This window comes from Salmo salar, chromosome ssa03 (genome assembly GCF_905237065.1).
Source record: "Salmo salar chromosome ssa03, Ssal_v3.1, whole genome shotgun sequence".
NCBI lineage: Eukaryota > Metazoa > Chordata > Actinopteri > Salmoniformes > Salmonidae > Salmo > Salmo salar.
Window position 1 is genome coordinate 85,851,148 of NC_059444.1, and position 15,230 is coordinate 85,866,377.

The following is a 15,230-nucleotide window of genomic DNA, read 5'->3' on the forward strand; positions in this document are numbered from 1 at the left end:
TTGTGTGTGTGTGTGTGCATGTTTGGCATTTCTGTGTGTGCGTGTGTGTTTGTAGGCGACAAAGAGAACGCGGAACTCTATCTTGTAGAATAAACCCAGACTTTGATTAGACAGGTGGTCTGAAGCCTGAAGGAGTGCCATTGGCCAGAGAGAGAAGGATTAATGATCATCATTCCTAATGTCCGTCTGTCCATCCCACCTCCTCCATCCCACCTCCATCCCACCTCCTCCTGTTATTGTCTCTGTTTATGTTCTAATGTCCAGATGATTCTCTTGTTTTTGTATCATTACGTGTTCATTTATATTAAACTCTCCAACTGCACCTGCTTCCTAACGCTCTGCGTCTCCATTACGCTGTGAGTCTGCCTGGAGTGCCATAGAGGTGGGGTTTGCTCTTTTGTGACTATTCCATTCGTTCCGTTGTGCTAGACAAGCTCAATAAAGTGCATATTAAGTATTTGAAAAAAATATATACAGTATATACTATTTCAACCCAGCTTCTAAAAGCAGTGCAAAGTTTTTTTCACCCAGAGAGGAGTTACCACTTCCCTCTCTCCAGACAGGGTGGTCGGTCACTGCTTGCAGGCTTGCCAAGAGGGAGAATATATGACTTACTCTGCCCAGTCAGGACCCAGCCCTGATGTCAACGCCACAGGGCCAGGGAGGATTCTGCTGTTTTAATACAGTAGACTTTGAGGCCACATGGCCTGGGAGGATTCTGCTGTTCTAATCAAATCAAATCAAATACTGTACGTTGAGGCCATAGGGCCAGGGAGGATTCTGCTGTTCTAATCAAATCAAATCAAATACTGTACTTTGAGGCCACAGGGCCAGGGAGGATTCTGCTGTTCTAATCAAATCAAATCAAATACTGTACTTTGAGGCCACAGGGCCAGGGAGGATTCTGCTGTTCTAATCAAATCAAATCAAATACTGTACGTTGAGGCCATAGGGCCAGGGAGGATTCTGCTGTTCTAATCAAATCAAATCAAATACTGTACTTTGAGGCCACAGGGCCAGGGAGGATTCTGCTGTTCTAATCAAATCAAATCAAATACTGTACGTTGAGGCCATAGGGCCAGGGAGGATTCTGCTGTTCTAATCAAATCAAATCAAATACTGTACGTTGAGGCCATAGGGCCAGGGAGGATTCTGCTGTTCTAATCAAATCAAATCAAATACTGTACTTTGAGGCCACAGGGCCAGGGAGGATTCTGCTGTTCTAATCAAATCAAATCAAATACTGTACTTTGAGGCCACAGGGCCAGGGAGGATTCTGCTGTTCTAATACAGTAGACTTTGAGGCCAGATGTGAACAGAGACATATTAGGCCAAATATACACATGAAAAGAAGGGTTTATTACTTCTGAGCCCAAGACACAGAACCAGTGGGCATAACACAACAACATACCATGCACCGACATTTGGTGCATGTACTATTTTGCAACCCCTACCCACAACTCTCCCGTACCCCATCAACCAATCAAAATCACTTATACACAACAGAGAGCAGACCTCAGTAACTAATTTCTCCTGCCTCCCTTATTACCTCAGCAGCCACATAGCTTCAATTTGTCATGTTATCTCAAACTTGCAAGACCGCCAACTGCCTTTTAATGGCACAGTCAATGAGATCAAAGTTTACTTCAGGACTGCTCTTGGCGATGTTTTTATTTTAGTTTGCTTGCTGTTTAGCTTGCCGTCTAGCTTGCTGTTTAGCTTACAGTCTGGCTTGCTGTCTGTCTGCGAGCAGATTTCTTCCTGAGTAGGACTGCAATGCAGGCAATATGCTTGAAAAGAGGATAAGTCACAATCAGCAAAATGTAAACTGGACTAGAGACATGTTTGTGACGTGACAACGTTTTGTTAACTAGTAAAATTGTGCAGGAATGCTGTTTAACTAATTGTTTACAACTTTATCTAACTAGCTAAATAAGTTGTCTAACTGTGTGGCATTAATAATTCCCTTCTTCATAACTAGTTAGAGTAGCTACCCCACCGTTCTTTGCTAGGAAACATAACGGTGCCATGTAAACGGACAAGATGTCTCCACTTCTCTTTTCTCTTAGACGTTTGTGTCGTCTCAACTTTCCAATCATATTACTGACAACTAAATATTAAGGCTTCTTCCTTCAGTGGCAGAGTAGTGTACTACTTCCAAAATGTATTACAATACATTGTATTGAGTTGATCAATGCAGCTGAACTGTACTTTTACCAAACTAAAATAACTGACATTGAAACCTTCAGCACATGATACAGTATATTTCAAATTCCACTCTTCAATCACACCAGAAGTTCAACATCATTAGCGTTGGGTTACGGAGGAGAACGGAGCTTGGCACTCCTCCTCAGGTATCCTGTAGTTAAGTGACACATTTTAACACCACTATGCTTGGAATAGTTTAATTGGGAGCAGATTGGTCTCAGGCTTTTAAATCAAGGACAGTTCTTCGATACACGCACACAGACGTGCATGCATACACACAAGTGCACATACACACACACACACACACACACACACACACACACACACACACACACACACACACACACACACGTGCATGCATACACACAAGTGCATACACACACACACACACGTGCATGACACACACACACACACACACACACACACACACACACACACACACACACACACACACACACACACACACACACACACACACACACACACACACACACACACACCTAGAGATTAACGACACCTAGCCTTGTTGATGACAATGGGATCTATCCATGATACATCTAGAATAAACATCTCTATAGTGTCTTTCCCTTCAGATAGATATCATGCTACATCTCTAATAAACATCTCTATAGTGTCTTTCCCTTCAGAAAGATATCATGCTACATCTCTAATAAACATCTCTATAGTGTCTTTCCCTTCAGATGGATATCATGCTACATCTCTAATAAACATCTCTATAGTGTCTTTCCCTTCAGATAGATATCATGCTACATCTCTAATAAACATCTCTATAGTGTCTTTCCCTTCAGATAGATATCATGATACATCTCTAATAAACATCTCTATAGTGTCTTTCCCTTCAGATAGATATCATGCTACATCTCTAATAAACATCTCTATAGTGTCTTTCCCTTCAGATAGATATCATGCTACATCTCTAATAAACATCTTTATAGTGTCTTTCTTTTCAGATAGATATCATGATACATCTCTAATAAACATCTCTATAGTGTCTTTCCCTTCAGATAGATATCATGCTACATCTCTAATAAACATCTCTATAGTGTCTTTCCCTTCAGATAGATATCATGATACATCTCTAATAAACATCTCTATAGTGTCTTTCCCTTCAGATAGATATCATGCTACATCTCTAATAAACATCTCTATAGTGTCTTTCCCTTCAGATAGATATCATGATACATCTCTAATAAACATCTCTATAGTGTCTTTCCCTTCAGATAGATATCATGCTACATCTCTAATAAACATCTCTATAGTGTCTTTCCCTTCAGATAGATATCATGCTACATCTCTAATACACATCTCTACAGTGTCTTTCCCTTCAGATAGATATCATGCAACATCTCTAATAAACATCTCTACAGTGTCTTTCCCTTCAGATAGATATCATGCTACATCTCTAATAAACATATCTACAGTGTCTTTCCCTTCAGATAGATTTCATGCTACATCTATAATAAACCTCTATACAGTGTCTTTCTCTTCAGATAGATATCATGCTACATATATAATAAACATCTCTACAGTCTCTTTCCCTTCAGATAGATATCATGCTACATCTCTAATAAACATCTCTATACTGTCTTTCCCTTCAGATAGATATCATGCTACATCTCTAATAAACATCTCTACAGTGTCTTTCCCTTCAGATAGATATCATGCTACATCTCTAATAAACATCTCTACAGTGTCTTTCCCTTCAAATCAAAATCAAATCAAATTTATTTTTATATAGCCCTTCGTACATCAGCTGATATTCTCAAAGTGCTGTACAGAAACCCAGCCTAAAACCCCAAACAGCAAGCAAAGCATGTGAAAGAAGCACGGTGGCTAGGAAAAACTCCCTAGGAAAAACTCCCTAGAAAGGCCAAAAACCTAGGAAGAAACCTAGAGAGGAACCAGGCTATGAGGGGTGGCCAGTCCTCTTCTGGCTGTGAAGGGTGGATATTATAACAGAACATGGTCAAGATGTTAAAATGTTAAAATGTTCATAAATGACCAGCATGGTCAAATAATAATAATCATAGTAGTTGTCGAGGGTGCAACAAGCACGTCCGGTGAACAGGTCAGGATTCCATAGCCGCAGGCAGAACAGTTGAAACTGGAGCAGCAGCACGGCCAGGTGGACTGGGGACAGCAAGGAGTCATCATACCAGGTAGTCCTGAGGCATGGTCCTAGGGCTCAGGTCCTCCGAGAGAAAGACAAAAGAGAGAAAGAGAGAATTAGAGAGAGCATATTTAAATACACACAGGACACCGGATAAGACAAGAGAAATACTCCAGATGTAACAGACTGACCCTAGCCCCCGACACATAAACTACTGCAGCATAAATACTGGAGGCTGAGACAGGAGGGATCAGAAGACACTGTGGCCCCATCCGATGATACCCCGGACAGGGCCAAACAGGCAGAATATAACCCCACCCACTTTGCCAAAGCACAGCCCCCACACCACTAGAGGGATGTCTCCAACCACCAACTTACCGTCCTAAGACAAGGCCGAGTATAGCCCACAACGATCTCCGCCATGGCACAACCCAAGGGGGGGCGCCAACCCAGACAGGAAGACCACGTCAGTGACTCAACCCACTCAAGTGACGCACCCCTCCCATGGACGGCATGGAAGAACACCAGTAGGCCAGTGACTCAGCCCCTGTAAAAGGGTTAGAGGCAGAGAATCCCAGTGGAAAGAGGGGAACCGGCAAGGCAGAGACAGCAAGGGCGGTTCGTTGCTCCAGCCTTTCCGTTCACCTTCACACTCCTGGGCCAGACTATACTTAATCATAGGACCTACTGAAGAGATAAGTCTTCAGTAAAGACTTAAAGGTTGAGACTGAGTCTGCGTCTCTTACATTGGTAGGCAGACCATTCCATAAAAATTGAGCTCTATAGGAGAAAGCCCTACCTCCAGCCGTTTGCTTAGAAATTCGAGGGACAATTAGGAGGCCTGCGTCTTGTGACCGTAGCGTACGTGTAGGTATGTACGGCAGGACCAAATCGGAAAGATAGGTAGGAGCAAGCCCATGTAATGCTTTGTAGGTTAGCAGTAAAACCTTGAAATCAGCCCTTGCCTTAACAGGAAGCCAGTGTAGGGAGGCTAGCACTGGAGTAATATGATCAAATTTTTGGGTTCTAGTCAGGATTCTAGCAGCCGTATTTAGCACTAACTGAAGTTTATTTAGTGCTTTATCCGGGTAGCCGGAAAGTAGATCATTGCAGTAGTCCAGCCTAGAAGTAACAAAAGCATGGATTAATTTTTCTGCGTCATTTTTGGACAGAAAATTTCTGATTTTTGCAATGTTACGTAGATGGAAAAAAGCTGTCCTTGAAACAGTCTTGATATGTTCTTCAAAAGAGAGATCAGGGTCCAGAGTAACGCCGAGGTCCTTCACAGTTTTATTTGAGACGACTGTACAACCATCCAGATTAATTGTCAGATTCAACAGAAGATCTCTTTGTTTCTTGGGACCTAGAACAAGCAGTTTTAGGGGTGCAACTGCATCTAGGGTATTGCGCAAGGTTAAATTGAGTTCCTCGGTTAGGTGGTTAACTGATTTTTGTCCTCTGACGTCCTTGGGTAGGCAGAGGCAGTCTGGAAGGGCATCAAGGAATCTTTGGGTTGTCTGAGAATTTATAGCACGACTTTGTAACGGCTGTCTACGGAAGAAGTGGACCAAAATGCGGCGGAGTTAGGGTTCGTCATTTTTAATGTTACGAACACTATGCAATTAACAAAACAACAAAACTGACAGCCAACACAGTCCTGTCAGGTGCAACAACAGTGACAAGCACAATTACCCACACCACACAACGGAAACGTAGGCAACTTATGTGTGACTCCCAATCAACCACAACCCTCTACAGCTGTGCTTGATTGGAAGTCACACGGCCAAAATTAAATGAAACAATAAAACACTTACTCCCTTCTGCCACGTCCTGACCCAACTACACCCTCTACTGGTCAGGACGTGACAGTACCCCCCTCAAGGTGCAGACCCCGGGATGCACCTAAAAAAGGAAAACACAAAAAAATCCCCAACAAAAAGGAACACCTAAACAATAAGGGAGGGAAGGGAGGGTGGCTGCCGTCACCGACGGCACTGTGCTACACCCTCCCTCCCCAACCCACCTATCCTGGAGGTGGCTCAGGTGCAGGACGTGGACCTCGCTCCACCTTCGGCGTCGCCCACTCTGTTGGCGCCGATCGCTGCGCCGGGCAGACGGGCCACTCGGGCTGACCCTGGCAGACGGACCACTCGGGCTGGGTCGGAAGGCATGCGGGCCACTCGGGCTGGGCCGGAAGGCATGCGGGCCACTCGGGCTGGGCCGGAAGGCATGCGGGCCACTCGGGCTGGGCCGGAAGGCATGCGGGCCACTCGGGCTGGGCCGGAAGGCATGCGGGCCACTCGGGCTGGGCCGGAGGGCATGCGGGCCACTCGGGCTGGGCCGGAGGGCAGGAGGGCCACTCGGGCTGGACCGGAGGGCAGGAGGACCACTCGGGCTGGACCGGAGGGCAGGAGGACCACTCGGGCTGGACCGGAGGGCAGGAGGACCACTCGGGCTGATCCTGACAGGCCGGGCACCCTGGCAGATCAGGGCAGGCGGGCACCTCTGGCAGAACCGGGCAGTCTGGCCACTCTGGCAGAACAGGGCAGTCCGGCCACTCTGGCAGAACAGGGCAGTCCGGCCACTCTGGCAGAACAGGGCAGTCCGGCCACTCTGGCAGAACAGGGCAGTCCGGCCACTCTGGCAGAACAGGGCAGTCCGGCCACTCTGGCAGAACAGGGCAGTCCGGCCACTCTGGCAGAACAGGGCAGTCCGGCCACTCTGGCAGTTCAGGGCAGTCCGGCCACTCTGGCAGTTCAGGGCAGTCCGGCCACTCTGGCAGTTCAGGGCAGTCCGGCCACTCCGGCAGTTCAGGGCAGTCCGGCCACTCCGGCAGTTCAGGGCAGTCCGGCCACTCCGGCAGTTCAGGGCAGTCTGGCCACTCCGGCAGTTCAGGGCAGTCTGGCCACTCCGGCAGTTCAGGGCAGTCTGGCCACTCCGGCAGTTCAGGGCAGTCTGACCTCTCTGGCGACTGTTGACTGGCGGGCAGCTCTGACGACTGTTGACTGGCGGGCAGCTCTGACGACTGTTGACTGGCGGGCAGCTCTGACGACTGTTGACTGGCGGGCAGCTCTGACGACTGTTGACTGGCGGGCAGCTCTGACGACTGTTGACTGGCGGGCAGCTCCGACTCAGGATTCACCAGGCTGGGGAGACATAACGGAGGCCTGGCTTGAGGAGGTGGCACAGGAGAGACCAGGGTGGAGAGACCCACTGGAGGACCGGTCCGTGGAGGAGACACGGGCTTGACCAGGATAGGGAGATCCACTGGAGGACTGGTCCGTGGAGGAGACACGGGCTTGACCAGGATAGAGAGACCCACTGGAGTACTGGTCCGTGGAGGAGGCACGGGCTTGACCAGGATAGGAAGACATGCAGGAGGCTTGGTTCTGGGCGTAGGTACAGGATGTGCAGGGCTGGGAAGACATGGAGGAGGCCTGTTTCTGGGCGCAGGCACAGTCTTTACCAGACAACCAGCACGCACCTCAGGACGAGTATGGAGAGCTGCCTCAGGTGACATCATACCCACGACACGCTCATTAGGGCGAATGCCGTAATTTATGCACCACACTAGCAGCTCTCTCATCTCTCTCTCTCCTAATTTTCCCATTAACCCCGTCACAGTCTCTGTCTCATAGCCCTCGCTCACCTCCAATGTCATCCCGACTGGCTCTGGTTCCGACCTCAGCTCCACCGACTGTCCCATGTGCCCCCCCAAAAAAATATTGGGGCTGCCTCTCGCGCTCGTTGCGCTCTCTCTCCTCGTAGTATCGCCTCTCCGCTCTCGCCGCTTCAATCTCCCACTGCGGGAGGCGATAATCCCCAGCCTGAGTCCATGGTCCCTCTCCGTCCAGGATCTGTTCCCATGTCCATTTGTCCATAACGCAGTAGTCCTGCTGCTCCTTCCTCTTCCGCCGCTTGGTCCTGGTTTGGTGGGTAATTCTGTAACGGCTGTCTACGGAAGAAGTGGACCAAAATGCGGCGGAGTTAGGGTTCGTCATTTTTAATGTTACGAACACTATGCAATTAACAAAACAACAAAACTGACAGCCAACACAGTCCTGTCAGGTGCAACAACAGTGACAAGCACAATTACCCACACCACACAACGGAAACGTAGGCAACTTATGTGTGACTCCCAATCAACCACAACCCTCTACAGCTGTGCTTGATTGGAAGTCACACGGCCAAAATTAAATGAAACAATAAAACACTTACTCCCTTCTGCCACGTCCTGACCCAACTACACCCTCTACTGGTCAGGACGTGACAGACTTTCAATGCTCCTTGGTTGGGGTCTGAGCAGATTATTTGTTGCAATTGCAAACGTAATAAAATGGTGGTCCGATAGTCCAGGATTATGAGGAAAAACATTTAGATCCACAACATTTATTCCATGGGACAAAACTAGGTCCAGAGTATGACTGTGGCAGTGAGTAGGTCCAGAGACATGTTGGACAAAACCCACTGAGTCGATGATGGCTCCGAAAGCCTTTTGGAGTGGGTCTGTGGACTTTTCCATGTGAATGTTAAAGTCACCAAAAATTAGAATATTATCTGCTATGACTACAAGATCCGATAGGAATTCAGGGAACTCAGTGAGGAACACTGCATATGGCCCAGGAGGCCTGTAAACAGTAGCTATAAAAAGTGAGTGAGTAGGCTGCATAGATTTCATGACTAGAAGCTCAAAAGATGAAAACGTCATTGTTTTTTTTTTGTAAATTGAAATTTGCTATCGTAAATGTTAGCAACACCTCCGCCTTTGCCGGATGCACGGGGGGTATGGTCACTAGTGTAACCAGGGGTGAGGCCTCATTTAACACAGTAAATTCATCAGGCTTAAGCCATGTTTCAGTCAGGCCAATCACATCAAGATTATTATCAGTGATTAGTTCATTGACTATAACTGCCTTGGAAGTGAGGGATCTAACATTAAGTAACCCAATTTTGAGATGTGAGGTATCACAATCTCTTTCAATAATGGCAGGAATGGAGGAGGTCTTTATACTAGTGAGATTGCTAAAGCGAACACCGCCATTTTTAATTTTGCCCAACCTAGATCGAGGCACAGACACGGTCTCAATGGGGAAAGCTGAGCTGACTACGCTGACTGTGCTAGTGGCAGACTCCATTAAGCTGGCAGGCTGGCTAACAGCCTGCTGCCTGGCCTGCACCCTATTTCATTGTGGAGCTAGAGGAGTTAGAGCCCTGTCTATGTTCGTAGATAAGATGAGAGCACCCCTCCAGCTAGGATGGAGTCCGTCACTCCTCAACAGGCCAGGCTTGGTCCTGTTTGTGGGTGAGTCCCAGAAAGAGGGCCAATTATCTACAAATTCTATCTTTTGGGAGGGGCAGAAAACAGTTTTCAACCAGCGATTGAGTTGTGAGACTGCTGTAGAGCTCATCACTCCCCCTAACTGGGAGGGGGCCAGAGACAATTAATCGATGCCGACACATCTTTCTAGCTGATTTACACGCTGAAGCTATGTTGCGCTTGGTGACCTCTGACTGTTTCATCCTAACATCGTTGGTGCCGACGTGGATAACAATATCTCTATACTCTCTACACTCGCCAGTTTTAGCTTTAGCCAGCACCGTCTTTAGATTAGCTCATGAAATAAAGTTGACTAACACATAAAGACATAATAAGTATTCCTTTCAGCCATTAACAGGACGGGGTAACTTAACGAGGGGATGCCATGGCCACATCCACACACTAAACCTGATTCTGACACACCAATGGCCATCATGGATATTTATCTGAAGGGAGAGACATACATTACAGTACCAGTCAAAAGTTTGGACACACCTAATCATTCAAGGGTTTTTCTTTATTATTTAAAATTATTTCTACATTGTACAATAATAGTGAACACATCAAAACCATGAAATAACACATATGGATTAATGTAGTAACCAAAAAAGTGTTCAAAATATATTTTATATTGAGATTCTTCAAAGTAGCCACCCTTTGCCTAGATGACAGCTTTACACACTCTTGGCATTCTCTCACCCAGCTTCATGAGGTAGTCACCTGGAATGCATTTCAATTAACAGGTGTGCCTTGTTAAAAGTTCATTTGTGGCAAATCAGTTGTGTTGTGACAAGGTGGGGGTGGTATACAGAAGATAGCCCTAAGCAAAAAGAAATGACAGTCCATCAATACTTTAAGACATGAAGGTCATTCAATCTGGAAAATTTCAAGAACTTTGAACTTTTCTTCAAGTGCAGTCGGAAAAAACCATCAATCGCTATGATGAAACTGGCTCTCATGAGGACCGCCCCTGTAAAGGAAGACCCAGAGTTACCTCTGCTGCAGAGGATAAGTTCATAAGAGTTACGAGCCTCAGAAATTACAGCCCAAATAAATGCTTCACAGAGTTCAAGTAATAGGCACATCTCAACATCAACTGTTCAGAGGACACTGTGTGAATTGGACCTTCATGGTCGAATTGCTGCAAAGAAACCACTACTAAAAGACACCAATAAGAAGAAGAGACTTGCTTGGACCAAGAAACACGAGCAATGGACATGAGACTGGTAGAAATCTGACTTAGATCTGATGAGTACAAATTTGAGATTTTTGGTTGCAACCGCTGTGTCTTTGTGAGACACAGAGTAGGTGAATAGATGATCTCCGCATGTGTGGTTCCCACCGTGAAGCATGGAGGAGGAGGTGTGATGGTGTGGGGGTGCTTTGCTGGTGACACTGTCTGTGATTTATTTAGAATTCAAGGCATACTTAACCAGCATGGCTATCATAGCATTCTGCAGCGATACACCATCCCATCTGGTTTGCGCTTAGTGGGACTTTCATTTGTTTTTCAACAGGACAATGACCCAAACACACCTCCAGGCTGTGTAAGGGCTATTTGACCAAGAAGGAGAGTGATGGAGTGCTGCATCAGATAACCTGGCCTACACGATCACCTGACCTCAACCCAAGTGAGATGGTTTGGGATGAGTTGGTCCGCAGAGTGAAGGAAAAGCAACCAACAAGTGCTCAGCATTAGTGGGAACTCCTTCAAGACTGTTGGAAAAGCATTCCAGTGAAGCTGGTTGAGAGAATGCCAAGAGTGTGCAACGCTGTCATCAAGGCAAAGGGTGGCTACTTTGAGGAATCTCAAATATGAAATATGTTTTGATTTGTTTAACACTTTTTGGGTTACTACCTGATTCCATATGTGTTATTTCATAGTTTTGATGTCTTCACTGTTATTCTACAATGTAGAAAATAGTAAAAATAATGAGTAGCTTTGTCCAAACCTTTGACTGGTACTGTAATGTATGTCTCTCCCTTCAGATAAATATCCATGATGGCCATTGGTGTGTCAGAATCAGGTTTAGTGTGTGGATGTGGCCATGGCATCCCCTCGTTAAGTTACCCCGTCCTGTTAATGGCTGAAAGGAATACTTATTATGTCTTTATGTGTTAGTCAACTTTATTTCATGAGCTTTACTGCCTCTCAGGGGCGACTATACAGTGAGGGAAAAAAGTATTTGATCCCCTGCTGATTTTGTATGTTTGCCCACTGACAAAGAAATGAGACAAAGAAATGATCAGTCTATAATTTTAATGGTAGGTTTATTTGAACAGTGAGAGACAGAATAACAACACAAAAATCCAGAAGAATGCATGTCAAAAATGTTAGAAATGTATTTGCATTTTAATGAGGGAAATAAGTATTTGACCACTCTCAATCAGAAAGATTTCTGGCTCCCAGGTGTCTTTTATACAGGTAACGAGCTGAGATTAGGAGCACACTCTTAAATGGAGAGCTCCTAATCTCAGTTTGTTACCTGTATAAAAGACACCTGTCCACAGAAGCAATCAATCAATCAGATTCCAAACTCTCCACAATGGCCAAGACCAAAGAGCACTCCAAGGATGTCAGGGACAAGATTGTAGACCTACACAAGGCTGGAATGGGCTACAAGACCATCGCCAAGCAGCTTGGTGAGAAGGTGACAACAGTTGGTGTGATTATTCGCAAATGGAAGAAACACAAAATAACTGTCAATCTCCCTCGGCCTGGGGCTCTATGCAAGATCTCACCTCATGGAGTTGCAATGATCATGAGAACGGTGATGAATCAGCCCAGAAATACACGGGAGGATCTTGTCAATGATCTCAACGCAGCTGGGACCATAGTCAGAAAACAATTGGTAACACACTACGCCATGAAGGACTGAAATCCTGCAGCGCCCGCAAGGTCCCCCTGCTCAAGAATACATATACATGCCCGTCTGAAGTTTGCCAATGAACATCTGAATGATTCAGAGGACAACTGGGTGAAGGTGTGGTGGTCAAATGAGACCAAAATGGAGCTCTTTGGCATCAACTCAACTCGCCGTGTTTGGAGGAGGAGGAATGCTGCCTATGACCCCCTTAGAACACCCTCCCCACCGTCAAACATGGAGGTGGAAACATTATGCTTTGGGGGTGTTTTTCTGCTAAGGGGACAGGACAACTTCACCGCATCAAAGGGACGATGGACGGGGCCATGTACCGTCAAATCTTGGATGAGAACCTCCTTCCCTCAGCCAGGGCATTGAAAATGGGTCATGGATGGGTATTCCAGCATGACAATGACCCAAAACACACAGCCAAGGCAACAAAGGAGTGGCTCAAGAAGAAGCACATTAAGGTCCTGGAGTGGCCTAGCCAGTCTCCAGACCTTAATCCCATAGATAATCTGTGGAGGGAGCTGAAGGTTCGAGTTGCCAAACGTCAGCCTCGAAACCTTAATGACTTGGAGAAGATCTGCAAAGAGGAGTGGGACAAAATCCCTCCTGTGATGTGTGCAAACCTGGTGGCCAACTACAAGAAACGTCTGACCTCTGTGATTGCCAACAAGGGTTTTGCCACCAAGTACTAAGTCATGTTTTGCAGAGGGGTCAAATACTTATTTCCCTCATTAAAATGCTAATAATTTTATAACATTTTTGACATGCGTTTTTCTGGATTTTTTTGTTGTTATTCTATCTCTCACTGTTCAAATAAACCTACCATTACAATTATAGACTGATCATGTCTTTGTCAGTGGGCAAACATACAAAATCAGCAGGGGATCAAATACTTTTTTCCCTCACTGTAGGTCCAGATGATGTTTGGCTGTAGCGCAGCACACTTGTCAAAGGGAACTTAGTGATGTTTCATAGGCAATTATTCCCCTAGTGCTGAAGTGTATCCACACACACACACACACACACACACACACACACACACACACACACACACACACACACACACACACACAGCACAGGTAGGGATCTGCCACCAAAGCTGGGCTTGCCACAAAATAATTGTTTCCACACTACGCTGTATGATGCATTACAATCTTTGGGCCATTTTCCCAAAAATCTAAACACAAAATCACAAAACTCTACAAATCTCTAGCAAAGCAGACACTGCATTCAGAACTGTTTTCTCTTTTTCCAAAATGTGTTTTTGTTTGCATCAAAATGGTAGACAGATCTATTCACATGATCTATTCACATGTGAATAGATCTGTCTACCAACCAACACACTGATATGCTCAACACAAACACTACTATGAATATCCCATCAGTAGGTTTATGCTTTTTCAGTGTTACACTGTAGTCGGTTGTAAAGACATGTTACAGTAATGTATACCTACTCAAATATACATAAATAAACACACACAAATGCAATACAGTAACAAAAACATTGTTATTTATTTCCAAAATGCAGTATTTTTGAACACTTGTGTTTTGTATGCAACACATTCCACACCCAACAGGAGAAAACCAGGAAAAACATTCAGTAAGATAAAGGGTTTTCTGTACAAAAATAAAAAATGAAAGCGGCTCATTCTTTCAAAACTCTAAACACAATAAAACAAAAACACATGCAAAATGTAAGAAAAAAGACATTAGGCTGCATCCGTCGTCCTATTTTGGTCTGACCACAGCACCTCATCTACATCACAAGCAATGTTCTTCCTGGCTAAACAGCGGAGAAAATATATTCTGGAGTGATGGATCCAGCCGCTGAAAGCCCCCACATCAACTTCACAACATGCATCCTCCATTGCCTGGAGAAGAGGCACGCGCGCGAGGGGATGGGGGTCATACACCTTCCATTGCCATGCTGAAAAAAACTATTCAATTGGGTTTGGGAATGGGAAATATGGTGGGAGGTATAGAAAATAAATTGTGGGTAGTCGATGAACCAGTTGTGGACCAGAGCAGCCCGGTGGAAACTCACGTTGTCCCAGATGACAACATACCTGGGCTGCTCTGGTCCACCCCTCTGCTCGGTTGGAATGAGGATGTCATGTAGTGTGTCCAGGAATGGGATGAGAAGGGCGGTGTTGTAGGGACCAAGGTTGGCATGGTGATGGAGGACGCCTTGCTGGCTAACGGCTGCGTACATGGTGATATTCCCTCCACGGTGTCCAGGGACATTCACAATGGCACAGTGGCCAATAATGTTCCGTCCGTCCCCGTCCCTTCTTTTGGCTAGGTTGTAGCCAGCCTCATCAATGTAAATATAAACGTGCTGAATTGCAGCAGCATCCAGCTCCAAGACTCTCTGAAACAGACAAGACAATATGTGACATAGACCTAGAGCAGTCAATATGGTAAGGCACAATACACTGGATTACAGTACTGTAATGTATCTATACAGTGCTGATCTGATAGTAGATTCACAGTATCGTATTTACTTGCACCTATTCATAGCGCTGTTCTTTAACCCTCTGAGTTTTGCTCAAATGGCACCCTGTAGACCCATTTCATCAGGATTCGGTTGTGCTGTAATACACGGTCCAATGTAGACAAGCCCAGCTGGTGAACGTTATTGAATATTGTGTTGTCTGCAATTATGTGGTTCTGGATTTCTCGTAGTCTAATGGTATTGGTA